Source organism: Ranitomeya imitator, chromosome 5 (assembly GCF_032444005.1).
Source record: "Ranitomeya imitator isolate aRanImi1 chromosome 5, aRanImi1.pri, whole genome shotgun sequence".
In the NCBI taxonomy this organism is placed as follows: Eukaryota; Metazoa; Chordata; class Amphibia; order Anura; family Dendrobatidae; genus Ranitomeya; species Ranitomeya imitator.
The window spans coordinates 415,967,349-415,984,583 of record NC_091286.1 but is presented as its reverse complement, the minus strand read 5'-3'; the positions used below and the strand labels follow the sequence as shown (position 1 = coordinate 415,984,583).

The 17,235-nt window shown below is 42.3% G+C and overlaps 1 protein-coding gene across 1 annotated transcript in view; it reads right to left on the bottom strand.

Moving 5' to 3' along the window:
• LOC138638065 (latent-transforming growth factor beta-binding protein 4-like) overlaps positions 1–11,932 on the bottom strand; it is a 385,781-nt gene extending 373,849 nt beyond the window's left edge. Inside the window, exon 1 of the mRNA XM_069727038.1 lies at positions 11,779–11,932. The gene's annotated coding sequence lies outside the window, so the exon portion shown is untranslated. The remainder of the gene's footprint in view (positions 1–11,778) is intronic.
• Between the last annotated feature and the right edge of the window lie 5,303 nt (positions 11,933–17,235).

Genomic DNA, 17,235 nt, shown 5'->3' with positions numbered 1-17,235 from the left:
ATAAGAATGTCAAAGCGGATGCCCTCTCAACATCCTTTCAGCCTTTGGACATAGAGGACTCTCCGGCTCACATCATTGATCCAGCAAGAATCGTCACCCTTGCTCCTCTTAGAGTGGTTTCAGCTCCTCCTGGCAAGACTCTTGTGTCGAATCAAGACAAGGAGAGAGTTTTACGTTGGGGGTCACTCCTCCAAGATTGCAGGACATGTAGGAGTCAAGAAGACGCTTTCCCTTATCTTTCGGCACTACTGGTGGCCATCTCTCCGACAAGACGTCACCGAATTCATAGCTTCTTGTTCTTCTTGTGCCAAAAATAAAGTTCCCAGGCAGCTTCCATCCTGTCTCCTGCATCTTCTGCCTGTGCCTTCCGTCCCTTGGAGCCATATCGCCATGGACTTCATCACCGATCTGCCTTGTTCCTCGGATTGCTCTATCATCCTAATTATTGTGGATCGGTTCTCTAAGATGGCTCACTTCATTGCGTTGCCTGGTCTGCCTTCCGCTCCAGAGTTGGCAAAAATCTTTTTACACCAAGTCTTCCGTCTTCATGGCTTCCCACAACATATTGTCTCCGACCATGGAGTTCAATTTACCTCACGTTTTTGGAGAGCCCTCTGCAGTCTATTGAAGATTAACTTGGATTTCTCTTCCGCATATCACCCTCAATCCAACGGTCAAGTGGAGCGAGTTAATCAGGTTTTGACTACATACCTGCAACATTTTTCCAATGCACACCATGAAGACTGGGTCTCTCTTCTACCTTGGGCTGAGTTCTCTTATAACAACCTTCCCAGAGAAGCTTCCTCCAAATCTCCCTTCTTTGTGGTCTATGGTCAACATCCGAGCATTCCTCTTCCTGTTTCTCTCACCTCGGGGGTACCGGCAGCGGATTTCTTGTCCCGGGAGTTCTCTACGATTTGGAGTGAGACCAAAGAGGCTCTTGAGAGAGCTAGCCATAGTATGAAAAGGTTTGCTGATAAGAAGCGTTTGGATGCTCCTCCATATTCTCCTGGCGATAGAGTTTGGCTCTCCTCTCGCTATATCAAGTTTAAAATTCACTCTTACAAACTGGGTCCTTGCTATATTGGTCCTTTTCCTATCTTAAGTCGCATTAATGATGTTTCCTACAAATTGAAGCTACCTGCCTCCTTACGTATTCCCAATGCTGTCCATGTATCTCTTCTCAAGCCCGCGGTGTTCAATCGTTTTCACTCTGCTACCTCTCACTCTCCTCAACTCTGTACTTCTGATGGAATCTTTAATGTTAAAGATATCCTTGCCAAAAGGTAGTTAGGGGCAAAACTTGTTGTGAATTCTGCTTTTGGGCTCCCTCCGGTGGTTGTAGGTGGTAATGCAGTTGTCTCTGGGCTGCAGTCCTGGACAGGTGTATCTGCTGATTGCAATTCTGACTGGGGTATTTAGGTTTGCAGGACTCATTAGTCCTTGCCAGTTGTCAATGTTTCTTGGGAAGTGTTGGATCTCTGTCTGGTTTCTCCTGCTTAGCTGCCAATTCAGCAAAGAGAAGTGTCTGTTTCTTTTTCTATGGCACACAAGCTGTGTGCTTGTTTTTTGATTGTATTCCTGCTCTGAGTTTAGGAGTCTCTGGATTTGCAGATATACGTTCCACGTCTTTAGTTAGATGGAGGAATTTTTTGTATAATCTGCTGTGGATATTTTTGGAAGGGTTTTAATACTGACCGCACAGAACTCTGTCCTATCCTTTCCTATTTTAGCTAGAGTGGCCTCTTGTGCTAAATCCTGTTTTCTGCCTGTGTTTGTCTTTCCTCTCCTACTCACAGCCAATATTTGTGGGGGGCTGCCTATCCTTTGGGGTTCTGCTCTGAGGCAAGGTAGTATTCCTATTTCCATCTATAGTGGTATTTAGTCCTCCGGCTGTGTCGAGGTGTCTAGGGTTTGTTAGGTACACCCAGCGTCGGACTGGAGTACCTTGGGCCCACCAGAGAAAAATCATTCTTGGGGCCCACCATGCAGTTTAAAAATACCACACAGGACAGATCCTATATACCACCCCACACACGAGAGCTGACAGATCCTCTATATACCACACCACACGGGAGAGCTGACAGATCCTCTATATACCACACCACACGGGAGAGCTGACAGATCCTCTATATACTACACCACACGGGAGAGCTGTCAGATCCTCTATATACTACACCACACGGAAGAGCTGACAAATCCTTTATATACTACACCACACGGGAGAGCTGACAGATCCTCTATATACTACACCACACGGGAGAGCTGACAGATCCTCTATATACTACACCACACAGGAGAGCTGACAGATCCTCTATATACTACACCACACAGCAGAGCTGACAGATCCTCTATATACTACACCACACAGGAGAGCTGACAGATCCTCTATATACTACACCACACAGGAGAGCTGACAGATCCTCTATATACTACACCACACGGGAGAGCTGACAGATCCACTATATACTGCACCACACAGGAGAGCTGACAGATCCTTTATATACTACACCACACAGGAGAACTGACAGATCCTCTATATACTACACCACACAGGAGAGCTGACAAATCCTCTATATACTACACCACATGGGAGAGCTGACAGATCCTCTATATACTACACCACACAGGAGAGCTGACAGATCCTTTATATACTACACCACACAGGAGAACTGACAGATCCTCTATATACTACACCACACAGGAGAGCTGACAGATCCTCTATATACTACACCACACAGGAGAGCTGACAGATCCTTTATATACTACACCACACAGGAGAACTGACAGATCCTCTATATACTACACCACACAGGAGAGCTGACAGATCCTCTATATACTACACCACACAGGAGAGCTGACAGATCCTCTATATACTACACCACACGGGAGAGCTGACAGATCCACTATATACTGCACCACACAGGAGAGCTGACAGATCCTTTATATACTACACCACACAGGAGAACTGACAGATCCTCTATATACTACACCACACGGGAGAGCTGACAGATCCTCTATATACTACACCACACAGGAGAGCTGACAGATCCTTTATATACTACACCACACAGGAGAGCTGACAGATCCTCTATATACTACACCACACAGGAGAGCTGACAGATCCTCTATATACTACACCACACAGGAGAGCTGACAGATCCTCTATATACTACACCACACGGGAGAGCTGACAGATCCACTATATACTGCACCACACAGGAGAGCTGACAGATCCTCTATATACTACACCACACAGGAGAACTGACAGATCCTCTATATACTACACCACACAGGAGAGCTGACAAATCCTCTATATACTACACCACACAGGAGAGCTGACAGATCTTCTATACACTACACCACACAGGAGAGCAGTAATGTAGGTCCAGTGTGTGTAGTAAAATACTTACCGGTGGCCATATTCCACTGCAATGAAGACACAAGCAACGACACAGCGGCAGAAGACGGCGACTGCTGCGTATTTTATTGCACACAGGGAAGCTTTCTGTTTGGGGCGAGACATTATTTTTATTAGTACGATTTTGGGATAGATGTAATGTTTTCATCATTTGTTATAGCTTTTTTTGTGGAATTGTGGCGAACAGAAAAAAGGACATTTGGCATTTGTTTCTTTTTACGGTGTTTTCTGATCAAGTTAATTGTTTTTATAGTTTGATCGATCTGACTTTTCTGAACCTAGCAATACCAAATATTTGTTGTTTTTTATTTTTAAAATATATTTATTTTCAATGGGATAAAAAGGGTGATTTGAACTTTTAGGAATTTTTTTATTTTCTTTTTATCTTTCACTGGTACAGTTAGCCCCCTTAGACTATGTGCACACGTTGCGGATTCTCTGCGGATCCGCAGCGTTTTTTGAGGTGTAGAAACGCTGCAGATCCGCAATTGATTTACAGTACAATGTAAATCAATGAGAAAAAAAATGCTGTGCACACTTTGCGGAAAATCCGCTGTGGAAACGCTGCGGTTTAAAAGAAGTAGCATGTCACTTCTTTTTTGTGAACCTGCAGCGTTTTTGTACCCATTCCATTATAGAAAACCGCAGGGGTACAAACCGCAGCAAATCCGCAAGAAAACTGCAGCAAAAACGCACAAAAAACGCTGCGGAACTGCACAAAAAATGCAACAAATCCGCAGGTGCATTTTCTGCCAGGAGAGGCTGAATACGTACCATATATTCCTAAGCCTAATCCGTAACATGTGCACATAGAGGACATGAAGATGCGATCATCCAATCGCATGTGCTATTATATACAGTGATGCCACAGCATCCCTGCATATAGAAGAAATTATGGTCTTCTTTAAAGCTCGGCTACAGGAAGAAGACCCCTGGCTGTCATTAAAACCCATCGGCGACCCACGATCACCTCATGGGTACCAATGGGTGAGAGAATGATACGCACGGATGCTGGCATGTGTTATATGCTGCAGTCAGAGATTGACACTGGCATTTAACACGCGCCATACATGTAAGGCAGATGTCGTAAAGGTGTTAATCACCTGAGGACCCCCTTCACCACTGTGTCACCCAATATCCGATGGGCCCCCTCCCCCACTGTTTCACCTCTATTTTCCTGTGGCCCACTTCCCCACTATTTCACCTCTAATTACCTATGGGCCTGCTCAGAGAGTGAAAGGGGAGCCACAGTAAGGGTATGTGCACACACTGCGGATTTTGCTGCGGATCCACAGCGTTTCCGCAGCTGTGGGTCAGCAGGAGTTTCCCATGCGTTTACAGTACCATGTAAACCTATGGGAAACAGAAAACGCTGTGCCCATGCTGCAGAAAAAACCGCGCAGAAACGCAGCGGTTTACATTCCGCAGCATGTCACTTCTTTCTGCTTTTTCCGCAGCGGTTTTACACCTGCCCTTATGGAAAACCGCAGGTGTAAAACTGGAGTGGAAAACGCAGAAAAACCGCGGTAAATCCGCAGCGGTTTTCCACTGCGGATTTATCAAATCCGCTGCAGAAAAATCTGCAGTGGACCCAGAATACGTGTGCACGTAGCCTAAAATAGATGTGGTTTACATAATAGGGGAGGGGGTCCACAAGAAAATTAGAATATCACTGTGGGCCCCCTCCCCTGTGTCACCTTTAGGATGCATGGGGCCCCCTCCCCTAACTGCCTCTGTGGCCGGAGATCTACTCAGGGTGCCGGCATCATAGAGTTATGTACTTACAGTCACACTGACTGCAGCCATCAGACTCCCTCTGCTCCACTGCCATGCTGGGGTAGGACTGCTGACCAATCACAGCACAGCTCCTTGCCTGAGCTGCGCTGTGAGCTCACACAAAGAAAACTAACCCTGATTGGCTGAATTGCAGCCAGTCAGCATTTACACTGCTGCCCAGGGATTTGTGGAAGAGGAGCAGAGAGTCGCAGTATAGAAAACAGGTGACTGCGGGTGAGCTGTGTGTGCTGTCTGCTCTCAGCCTCACAGTCAGCTGTTCCTCTGACTGCTGGTTGTATTGAGGGTCGGCACTCTGCACACACCGCTCTCCTGGCAGAGGAATGGCAGCGGCAGCAGGTGATGTGAAGGAGCTGCTCCTGCTCTTCCCATCACCTGTGCAGTCTGCCAGCCGCTGCGGTGCCGGCTATACAATAACGTGTGCACTGCTGGGTGCACGCTATGAGCATGACGCAGGGCAGGCACAAATGAGGGAGGCAGGGGCTGGGGGTGGGGCCCACCGGAGGATTCTCCGGTGTCCCGGTGCCCAAGTCCGACCCTGATTGCAAGTCTCTTTGAGAGCAGGCACATGGGGTGGTGCCAATCTTTTTAAAACACTGCATTATGTATTGCTGCTAATGGAAAAACAAAGGATAACTTTGTACATGAGGACTATGTTATGGAACTCGTGAAGATTTTCTGTGTTAAGGTTTGTTTATAGTTGCACAAAAATTACTCACACAACTTTATACAGTATGCCCTACCTTGATTCACAAGCTGATATATCAGAGTTCAAGGCTGAGGTGAATTATTCATTGGAAAAAAGTTTAACATTAACTCCGTTTTAACAAGTCACTACAAAGTTTCATGAATATATACACAGACTATACCAATGGTGACATAATTATTTTTTATATTCAGCATCTGTGTTGCTGCATTTCTCAATTACACCATGATAATTAAATTAGTAAGCAAAGGTTTCTAAGATGTAACATTTCTCCTTGTGGAAAGTGACATTCCTAGCTCGGCATTTCAAATTAAGAAGACTTATAATACTTGAAACGCTCCTCTTGGAAATTAAATATGCATATTGTCTCTTCAGAGAGGAAGAGGACTTGAACCCTAGTGTCATCTATTGGAAGTAGCAGTCCTAAAAGTCACTATTGACCCTTTAACAAGCCTTGCAACATGATTAAGGATAAAAGCCAAATTGCAAATTACAAATTGAAATTCTGGTTTGCCTTATATCCTAAATCATATGGCAAAGATTGTTAACCCCTTCACCTTGAATCCTGTTTTCATCTTCCTGACCAGGTCAATTTTTACATTTCTGACCACTGTGACTTAATGAGGTCATAACTGTAGAACGCTTCAATGGATCCTGGTGATTCTGAGAATATTTTGTCGTGACATATAGTACTTTATGATAGTGGTAAATTTTCTTTGATATGACTTGTGTTTATTTGTTAAAAAAATGGAAATTTGACAAAATTTTGACAATTTTCAAAGTTTTATTTTTATCCCCTTAAATCAGAGAGTCACCTCACACAAAATAGTCAATAAATAACATTTTCCACATATCCACTTTACATTAGCACATTTTTGGAAGTATAGTTTACTTTTGTTAGGAAGTTATAAGGGTTAAGGCCATGTTCACACAGTGCGTTTTTTACTGCGGAACCACAGCGTTTTTGCCGCTGCGGTTCCGCAGCTGTTTTCCATGCAGGGTACAGTACAATGTACCCTATGGAAAACAGGAACCGCTGTGCACATGTTCCTGAATTTAAAAAAAAAAGCCGCGCTGAATAGCTGCGGGAAAAAAGAAGTACCATGTCACTTCTTTTTTCGGAGCCGCAGCGGTTCTGCACCCATAGACCTCCATTGTGAGGTCAAACCCGCAGTAAAACCCGCAGATCAAAAATATATCTGCGGGTTTTATTGCGGTTTGTGGTGCCGAACCGCTGCAGCAGGAAGTGCGGGGAAGCGGGCGGAAGTGCGTGGGCGGAGTGTGGCTGCCCCGATCCCACCCCCCCATGCTCCGATGCCCCCCCGTGCTCCGATGCCCCTCCCCCGTGCTCCGATGCCCCTTCCCGAGCCCTAATCTCCCCCCTTATACTTACCCGGCCTCCCGATGTCCGTCCGGCCGTCTTCTCCCTGGGCGCCGCCATCTTGCAAAATGGCGGGCGCATGCGCAGTGCGCCCGCCGAATCTGCCGGCCGGCAGATTCGTTCCAAAGTGCATTTTGATCACTGAGATATAACCTATCTCAGTGATCAAAATAAAAAAATAGTAAATGACACCCCCCCCCTTTGTCACCCCCATAGGTAGGGACAATAAAAAAATTAAGAATTTTTTTTTTCCACTAAGGTTAGAATAGGGTTAGGGGTAGGGGTGGGGTTAGGGGTAGGGTTAGGGGTAGGGGTAGGGTTAGGGGTAGGGTTAGGGGTAGGGTTAGGGGTAGGGTTAGGGTTAGGGGTAGGGTTAGGGTATTTTCAGCCATTTTAACCCTAAAAAACTTCCTAGAAAACACACAGACTCTGCATAGAAAACTGCATAAAAAAAAAGGATAAAAAAACGCATCAAAAAACGCACCAAAAAAGCGCAAAAAAAGGACCAAAAAAAGGACCTGCGTTTTCTGCCAAGAGCTGCGGTTTCAGTCCTGAAAAAAAAGGATGGAAATCAGGAACGTGTGAACATACCCTAAAAGTTGACCAGCGATTTCTCATTTTTACAGCAACATTTGCAAAACCATTTTTTTAGGGACCACCTCACATTTGAAGTGACTTCGAGGGGCCTATATGACAGAAAATACTCAAAAGTGACACCATTCTAAAAACTGCACCCCTCAAGGTGCACAAAATCACACTCAAGAATTTTATTAACCCTTCAGGTGCTTCACAGGAATTTTTGGAATGTGGAAGAAAAAGATAAACATTTACTTTCCTTTCACAAAAATTTTCCTTTCGACCTAATTGTTTTTACTTTCACAAGGGTAGCAGGAGAAAATGGACCATATATTTTGTTGTGCAATTTCTCCTGAGCATGCCAATACTCCATTTGTGGGGGAAGTCTACTGTTTGGGCACACGGCAGGGCTTGAAAGGGAAGGAGCGCCATTTCACTTTTTGAATGTAAAATTTGCTGGCATAATTTGCAGTCGCCATGTTGCATTTGGAGAGCCCCTGATGTGCCTAAACAGTGGAAACCCCCAACAAGTGACACCATTTTGGAAACTATACCCCTTAGGGAATTTATTCAGATGTGTATTGAGCACCTTGAACCCCCAGGTGCTTCACAGAAGTATATAACGTTAATAACATTTTTCCCAGATAAATCTTTCTTAGCACCAAATTTTGCATTTTCATAAAGGTAACAAGAGAAATTGCTCTATAAAATGAATTGTGCAAATTCTCTTGAGTGTGCATATACCCAATATGTGGAGGAAAACAACTGTTTGAGTGCACGGCAGGGCTTGGAAGGCAAGGAGCACCATTTGACTTTTTGAATGTCAAATATGCTGGAATAATTAGTGGATGCCATGTCATGTTTGGAGAGCCCCTGATGTGCCTAAACTCTGGAAACCCCCCTCAAGTGATGACATTTTGGAAATTACAGTCACCAGTACATTATGCCCAGCTCATGCTTCTGGAGACACTCACCTGTAAATTAGGAGGGCTCTCATCACTGCAGAAATGCCAACCATGTGGGCTCTAAATACCGTTTAGGCACACTGGGGCTCAGAAGGGAGGGGGGCAATGATTTGGGAGAGCAGAATTAGCTGAATTTCTTTTGGGGAGCGTGAAGGCAATTATCTTTTCCAGAGGCTTTGTGCTACCAGTAATGCAGAAGCCCCTAGATTTCCATTAACAGATGATGGACCTGAGTGAGGGCTTGGTTTTTGGGGATTTAGTTGAAGCTTTTATTAAGCACTTACTTTGTAGTTTCCATCTAAATCTCTGAGTGACCTGACAAATGAAACCCCCGAGAGATCCATTCACTATAATGAGGTAGCAGATTTACTCTGGGCTCCGTCTGGCCTCTGTTCAGCGGTGTCATTATCAGAAGTGCACAAAACTGTGGCTGACAGCACTTTTATGCAATTCTAAAAAGATGGACACCGTCGGCTCACAGGTCAGATGTCGTCCAACGTGCCTCATTATAGGGAATATTCCACTGGGGGTTCTGTCTGAATCACATATTTCAGAGATTTATACTGAAACCCTGGTGTAAGTGCTCAGCGCAGAGCACAGGATAAATGTGCGCCAAGCCTTACTGCGATCTTTCGGATGTAGAATGAAAAAAATATAAAGAATGTGAAGACTTGGTTTTATTTATTTTTAACGCCATTCCTCGTGTGGTATAAGTGATTAGCAAAAAGAAAAAAGTTCCAGCACCAGGCGTCTCTTCATAAAATCTTCAGTACTTTATTCTCATGTCAAGAAAAAAAAACATCATGCGGGGACGCAGCCCCAAAACGACTGACGCATTTCAAACAAAACTTAGAACTTTGTTCGAAACGCGTCAGGCATTTAGGGGCACATGATGTTTTTTTTCTTGACATGAGAAAGTACTGAAGATTTTATGAAGAGACGCCTGGTACTGGAACTTTTTTCTTTTCCTTTTTGCTGTTGCTATTGAGTGATATCCAGCCACTTATTCCTGGCACCTGTGTTCATTTGGATTCCGGTGAGGCACCACTAATCCCTTTCCCTGTTCCCTGTATGATGTATAAGTGATTAGGCAACTTTATTCTTCGGTTGGTAAGATTACAGTGATTATATCGGCTTTTTATGCTTGGCTGCTGTCACACACTAAAAGATGCTTTTTATTGCGAAAACTAGTTTTTGCCTCACCATATTTTGAGAGGTATAATTTTTTCATATTTTGGCCGACAGAGTAATTTTTGCGAGACGAGCTAACTTTTTTATTGGTACCATTTTTGGGTATATGACATTTTTTGATCACTTTCAATTCTGATTTTTGGGAGACAGAATGAACAAAAACCAGCAATTCAAGAATTGATTCTTGTTTTTTATACAATTACATGTATGGTAAAATTGATAAGACAACTTTATTTTCGGGTTAGTACGATTACAGTGATACTACAGTTATATTATTTTTTTATGTTTTGGCGCTTTTACACAATAAAAACTATTTTATAGAAAAAATAATTATTTTTGCATCCCTGTATTCTGAGAGCTATAACTTTTTAATTTTCTGCTGATGGAGCTGTATGGCAGCTTGTTTATTGTGGGACAAGATGATGTTTTCAGCGGTATCATTTTTATTACATCTGTCTTTTTGATCGCGTTTTATTGCACTTTTTGTGTGGCGGTTTGATCATAAAACATTGTTTTGTGGCTAGTTTTTTATTTATTTTTTTACGGTGTTTACTGAAGGGGTTAACTAGTGAGATAGTTTTATAGGTCGGGTTGTTACGGACACGGCAATATCAAATATGTGTACTTTTATTTATTTTTTTTCATTACATAAATAAATGTATTTAATGGAAAAAAATGTTTTCTTTATTTAAGAATGTATTAAATAACATTTTTTACACATTCTAATATATATATATGTTTTATTACTGTTTTACATTGTCCCAGTATAGGACATTACTGTATAATGTCAGATCCCTGATCTGACAGGTAGTGTGGAGGCATGCTGGTGACTGCTCTCAGCAGGAGCTCAAAAACCACCTCCCTGCAGAACACAGAAGGACCCCGCAGTCATCTCAATGCCGAGGATCTCTATAGAGACCATCAAGCCAATGCAATCGTATCGTGATGTCCTTATGGAAGCATGCATGGAGCCCCCTCCCTGCGTGATGCTTCTTTATGCCGCTGTCACTATTGACAGTGGCATCAGAGGGGGGTTAAATGCCCACGATCAGTGCTAGGACTACTAGTACGGTGCATGTCGGGAAGGGGTTAAAGGTTCTATGCAATAGAAAAAAATCGGCTATAAGCCGCAGCCAGCTCACCAACCAGACCATAGATAATTGACCACGGAGATTCGTCCAGACCAAGACGCCAAGCAATTGCAGTATACGAAAACGTGGAAACTCCAGCTCCAATAAAATGGCAAAATTCTTTATTAGTCCAACTTCATTAAAACGGACATCCTTACAGAGTAAACAGGGCGCAGGTGGTTACATGAATATAGGCAACGCATTTCGATCACACAGGATCTTATTCATGCCCCATGAATAAGATCCTGTGTGATCGAAACGCGTTGCCTATATTCATGTAACCACCTGCGCCCTGTTTACTCTGTAAGGATGTCCGTTTTAAAGGTTCTATGTTGACTTTTAGGATTGCTACTTCCAATAAGAGGCACTTGGGTTCAAGTTCTCTACCTCTCTGAAGAGGTAGTTTGCAATTTATAGTAAACATAAAGCAATATCAGCAGTGAGAAAATCAGGAGCCAATATCTAAAAAGTTATTTGCATGTTGCATTACATGATTACGAATTGCCTTGTTCCATTTGAAAGCCAACTAACATGCAAAAACTAGTCAATTTTTTTTCCAAATACAGTTGATTCGCCATTTATATCAATATTTTGCTAGAAGAAAGAGATAATACCTTGGCTGGATACTTCTGTGGTCCAAAAGAAGAGCACTAGGGAGATCCACCATGCTAATAAAAAGAGTCTGTTTGCCATCTTCATAATTTAGAGATGAAATACACAATGTTAGCTCATGGTATTTTGTATTTCGTTCTAAGACAGTCGATTGTCAGAGTGACTTTCTAAAGAATGGCAGAAGTCACTTTTCATCTCGTCCATCAGCTCATTACCACTCCTACAAATTCTTATTCTCTAAAACAAGCCTAACCTCACATACTGCCTGAGGTAACTTTTCTGTATGAGAAAGCTGCAGAATGCTGACAGCAACACAGAGCTTTAAATTAATTCTTGCGCTAAATACTTGCTCTTTATGATAAATCTACCATAACGAGATGATACAGACTAGAAACTACCTGTCAATAATTTACTGCATTCAGTAGTTTCTCACCTAGCCAAATCAGTTCTCATGCTTTGCACTGACGAGGGCCAATAGCCCGAAACACCGTGTCTGCGAATTGAGATACTGATTTGGCTTTTATCCTAAGTCATATTGCACGACTCGTTAATGGGTTGATTGTGACTTGTAGGATCGCTACTTCCAACAGGTGGCGCTATAGGGTTTAAGTCCTCTTTTTTCTCAGAAGAGGCAATTTGCAAGTTACTCTAAGCACTTTAAATGGTAACTTCTCCCACTAGTAAGTCAGACTATTGGTTTGTGCACACCATGTCTTCACTGCAATGTAAAAATGACTTGCTGTGCAAATGTTCAGTCTTTAAAAGGGGTTGTGCCACCATATAACATATAGGTAATGCTGCAGACACTCTTCAAATGTAAACCTATTAAAATGATTACCCATTCAAATGATCTTTACATTTAATGTGTCGTAAAGCACCCCCTAGCGATAGCACTACTGGCCTCTGTGTCCGCCCATCTAATCTTCTTACTAATGGCCAAGCAGGTGCAGTTCCCACTCCTATGAAATGACGGCATCAGTCAGTTAAACATGAAGGTTTACCAGTGCAGAGTGGTACAGTTTCGACGTGATAAGGATCTGGTTGCTGCTCTGTATATAGGCACAGAGTTCGAGATAACAGAGTTTTGTCTGAGAGTTCTGTCATCTCAATCACTGCCTTCTCAGACCGCTTCATCCAGATGACAAACTCCTCACAAGTGCTGTGCGCTCTGCACTGATGGCAGTGATGGAGAACACAAACACTGACTGTTCCATTGATTCTGCTTTCTCTCTGGTAACACAAATAAGCCTCAACAACCATTTTCCTCCATAGCTGTCTCCACTGCTGATCTCTTCTCCCACATCTCCTGCTGTCTACGACTTCTCCTGCAGAAAGCTAAAACGGTGAAGTGATCAGCAAGTGCCTTGCCCGCTCAGTTTGTCATCTGGTTCTTGCTTTCTGCACAGGGAATGACAGAGATGACAAAGCTCATTACACTTAGTACATTATCATCTATACCTATGCAGAAAGCAGCAACCAGATGACGAACTCATCTCAGCTGCTGCAGAACTTTCTTTATCCTTCCACAGCTCTCCTATTCTTGGTATGCCCTTCCACTTATCCCTGCCTCTTCTTTCGCTAACAATTTTGTGTGAGAAGACTCAGATTCGATGGGAGAGCTTTCCCAAATTTAAAAAAGTGTAAACATTGACAATGTCAGGAATATCGGTTCAAAATCATTTGAAGACACAAATAACGTGGATAAAAAATCATAATAACAATAACCATAGTCTGTGACCATGTATGGAGCCTATCCAAACAAAAAAATAAAAATGAAAGATAAGTGTAGGAGTTGTTTTGTGGAATTCACATATGGTATATAACTGTAGTACTTATGTCACTGACCGAAAACTTAAAGAAAGGTCACCGTGTTCCTTTTATACTGTGTCCCGAAGAACCTATACTTAAAATTGAAATAAGGGCACAATTTGTCATATGTGCACAGCTAATGGCTATTAGATAAGATGACCAAGATTTAGATTGCTCACTAGTAGAGATCCGGTGGCAGGTGTTGTGAATTCTGTTGTCGGGCTCCCTCCTGTGGTCATGAATGGTGCTTCGGCTGGTTCTGTCCATGGACTTCCTCTGGTGGGTGTTTCTGAGTTTCCTTCCTCAGGTGACGAGGTTAATTCGTTAGCTGGCTATTTAACTCCACTTAGATCTTTGCTCCAGGCCACCTGTACTGTTATGACCTGGTGGTCAGGACAATAATGGACCTGGTGGTTAAGAGCACACGGAATGACCTGATAGTTACTGATAATAAAGGACGAGCTCTGGGACGTGGGAACTCTGCTGACCGCAATCCCTAATCCTATCAAACACACTAGAAATAGCCGTGGATTGCGCCTAACGCTCCCTATGCAACTCGGCACAGCCTAAGGAACTAGCTAGCCCTGAAGATAGAAAAATAAAGCCTACCTTGCCTCAGAGAAATTCCCCAAAGGAAAAGGCAGCCCCCCACATATAATGACTGTGAGTAAAGATGAAAATACAAACACAGAGATGAAATAGATTTAGCAAAGTGAGGCCCGACTAACTGAACAGACCGAGGATAGGAATGGTTACTTTGCGGTCAGCACAAAAAACTACAAAAAGACCACGCAGAGGGCGCAAAAGACCCTCCGCACTGACTCACGGTGCGGAGGCGCTCCCTCTGCGTCCCAGAGCTTCCAGCAAGCAAGACAAAAATCAAAGTAGCAAGCTGGACAGAAAAATAGCAAACAAAAGAAAAACAAGCAGGAACTTAGCTTCTGCTGGGAAGACAGGTCACAAGAACGATCCAGGAGTGAACTAGACCAATACTGGAACATTGACAGGTGGCATAGAGCAATGATCTAAGTGGAGTTAAATAGAGCAGCCAGCTAACGAATTAACCTCGTCACCTGTGGAAGGAAACTCAGAAGCCGCAGCCCCACTCACAACCAACAGAGGAAGCCCATGGACAGAACCAGCCAAAGTGCCATTCATGACCACAGGAGGGAGCTTGACAACAGAATTCACAACAGACCTCGTCTCCCGGCACTTACCTAAACGCAACCTCCGATCCTCACAAGATCTCCTTCCGTACTATACTCTTTTCTCCTCTTCCCACAATCGCATACAAGATTTCTCTGACGCATTCCCCATACTCTGGAACTCTCTACCATGACACATCAGACTCTCGCCTACCGTGGAGACCTTCAAAAAGAACCTGAAGACCCACCTCTTCCGACAAGCCTACAACCAGCAGTAACCACTGATAGACCAAACCACTGCACGACCAGCTCTACCCTCACCTATTGTATCCTCACCCATCCCTTGTAGATTGTGAGCCATCGCGGGCAGGGTCCTCTCTCCTTATGTACCAGTTGTGACTTTTATTGACTAAGATTATTGTACTTGTTTTTTATTATGTATACCCCTCCTCACATGTAAAGCGCCATGGAATAAATGGCAGTATAATAATAAATAATAATAATAATAACTATGTTTCTTTCATAAATGTCCAGTTAACGCAATTGAATTCTTTTTCAGCATTAGCTGTGAGTATAGCTGTATGAATGCTCCTTTGTTTTGCTAAATGTATGGTGTTCAATATTCTGATTATATATACAGTGAGGAGGAAGTTGTGAACACAAACTGTAAATACATATTAGTGTTTATCGCGGTAGACAGTGCTGTTTAATAATATTGTTTCATATGCCACCTAGTGGTAGAATTAGTGCATTACATTTTCCTAATTATTTTTTCAAAGTAGTAAGACTGTTATGAGTTATCATAGTGATAACAGGCACATTAACTTCATGGCTACATTTGCATACTTTTGTGGGTAATTTCTGAGAACATCATCAAAAATTTTGCATATTACCGATATCATACTTACCAGACGGTAGTTGCATTGATCTACCGACTTACCCTCCTTGATAATTGGTACTACAATCTCGTAATGCCAATCTTGCTAAAATAGCATCTTAGAAGATGAGATACAGTGGTCTGTTAATTGTTTCATTAATACATAATTTGCTCAGTCGCAGCCGTATTTCTTGTGTATAGCTAGAGTGGGCATTGAACTTTGATTTCTGCCCTAACACATAGTGTTCACTGGTGAACACAAGACGTTCTATATCTTAACTTTCCCTTTGCCCTCTATGATTATATTACTATGATCATCTTTTAAAGGTTCATTACGATTAGATTTTTTTCTCTCGATGTTAACGTATTTATATGATTTTTTGGAGTATATTTTAATGTCATTTGTTTCTCGTTAGCTAGCTAACTTTACTAGAATGATTTCATTTTTATGTTTCTAATTGATATGTTTATAGACCTGGAATTCTTTTTTAGACCTCTCACTCTTCAACATTTTAAATGCCTTTTGGTTTTGTTTAGTTATACATAACTTTTTTTTTATTTCTGGACATTATATACTTTCTACAAGATTCTAGTAATATTGTATCAACTGCAAGACTAACCTCTTGCTTAAATGATTGAATTTAGCGTTTATAAAGGTTCGGGGTCTATATATTTCCCTTTATTTTTCTTTATTTAAAATTACATTGACATTTACCATATTATGGCTGCTGCTGCCCAAGTGCTCCCGAGCTACTAGATTTGATATTGTATCTGGTCTGCTTGACAGATCATTGCCTTTATTGTTAGCACCACAGACATTTACTCATAGTGCCACACGATCACAGCCACTCTCATTATTGCAGCTTAACACATGTGCTTTCTACAAAAAAATTATAATTAAAATGTTGTGCATTATTCTTATCTTATTTTGCAATTTTGAAATAAATTTGTAAAAGTTATTTAAGTGAGTTTCTCCATATGATTTGCACGGGGGCCTAAAGGGCCCCCGTTACGTAAGAGTGTAGATTTGTGACGTCACGCATTCTAGGGTTAAAGGGGCTGTTCCACTTATGCGCTGCCAATGATGAATTCACAGTATATCCAACAGGATATATTAAATGATTTATTGAATAGGTTTGTAGAGTCAACACGAAATACACTTTGCTTTGTAGCAACCATATTAGGTGAGTGGATTCCCTTCCCTTATAGCTCATTGTTTATTGGTTAAGACCATATTGCGCTCTTTTTTTTTAGTTTTCTCTACTCCCTAATGCTCAAGGGTGGCGTTGCTTCTAAAAGGAGGCAGCCATGTTTTTCTAATACTGGAAAACCCCTTTAAGATTGATTTAACAAAATGGCATACCTTCTATTTGTATTTTTTCTATTCTTTCTGAACACAGTGTAACATTGTGACCAAATCATGGCTTTCATATGGCTTCTGTAATGTGCACCTCATCATAATCTGTAGCCAATGTTACTATCTGCAATTCATATAATCTATGACCTGGGTCTACAAATATACGACACGCAAAGCTTAAAGTGCTGATGTATTCACTCTAAAATGTTTGTCCAAAACATACATAATTCCCACAACATACACACTTGGTAGCTGGGTAAAAGAAGAAGAG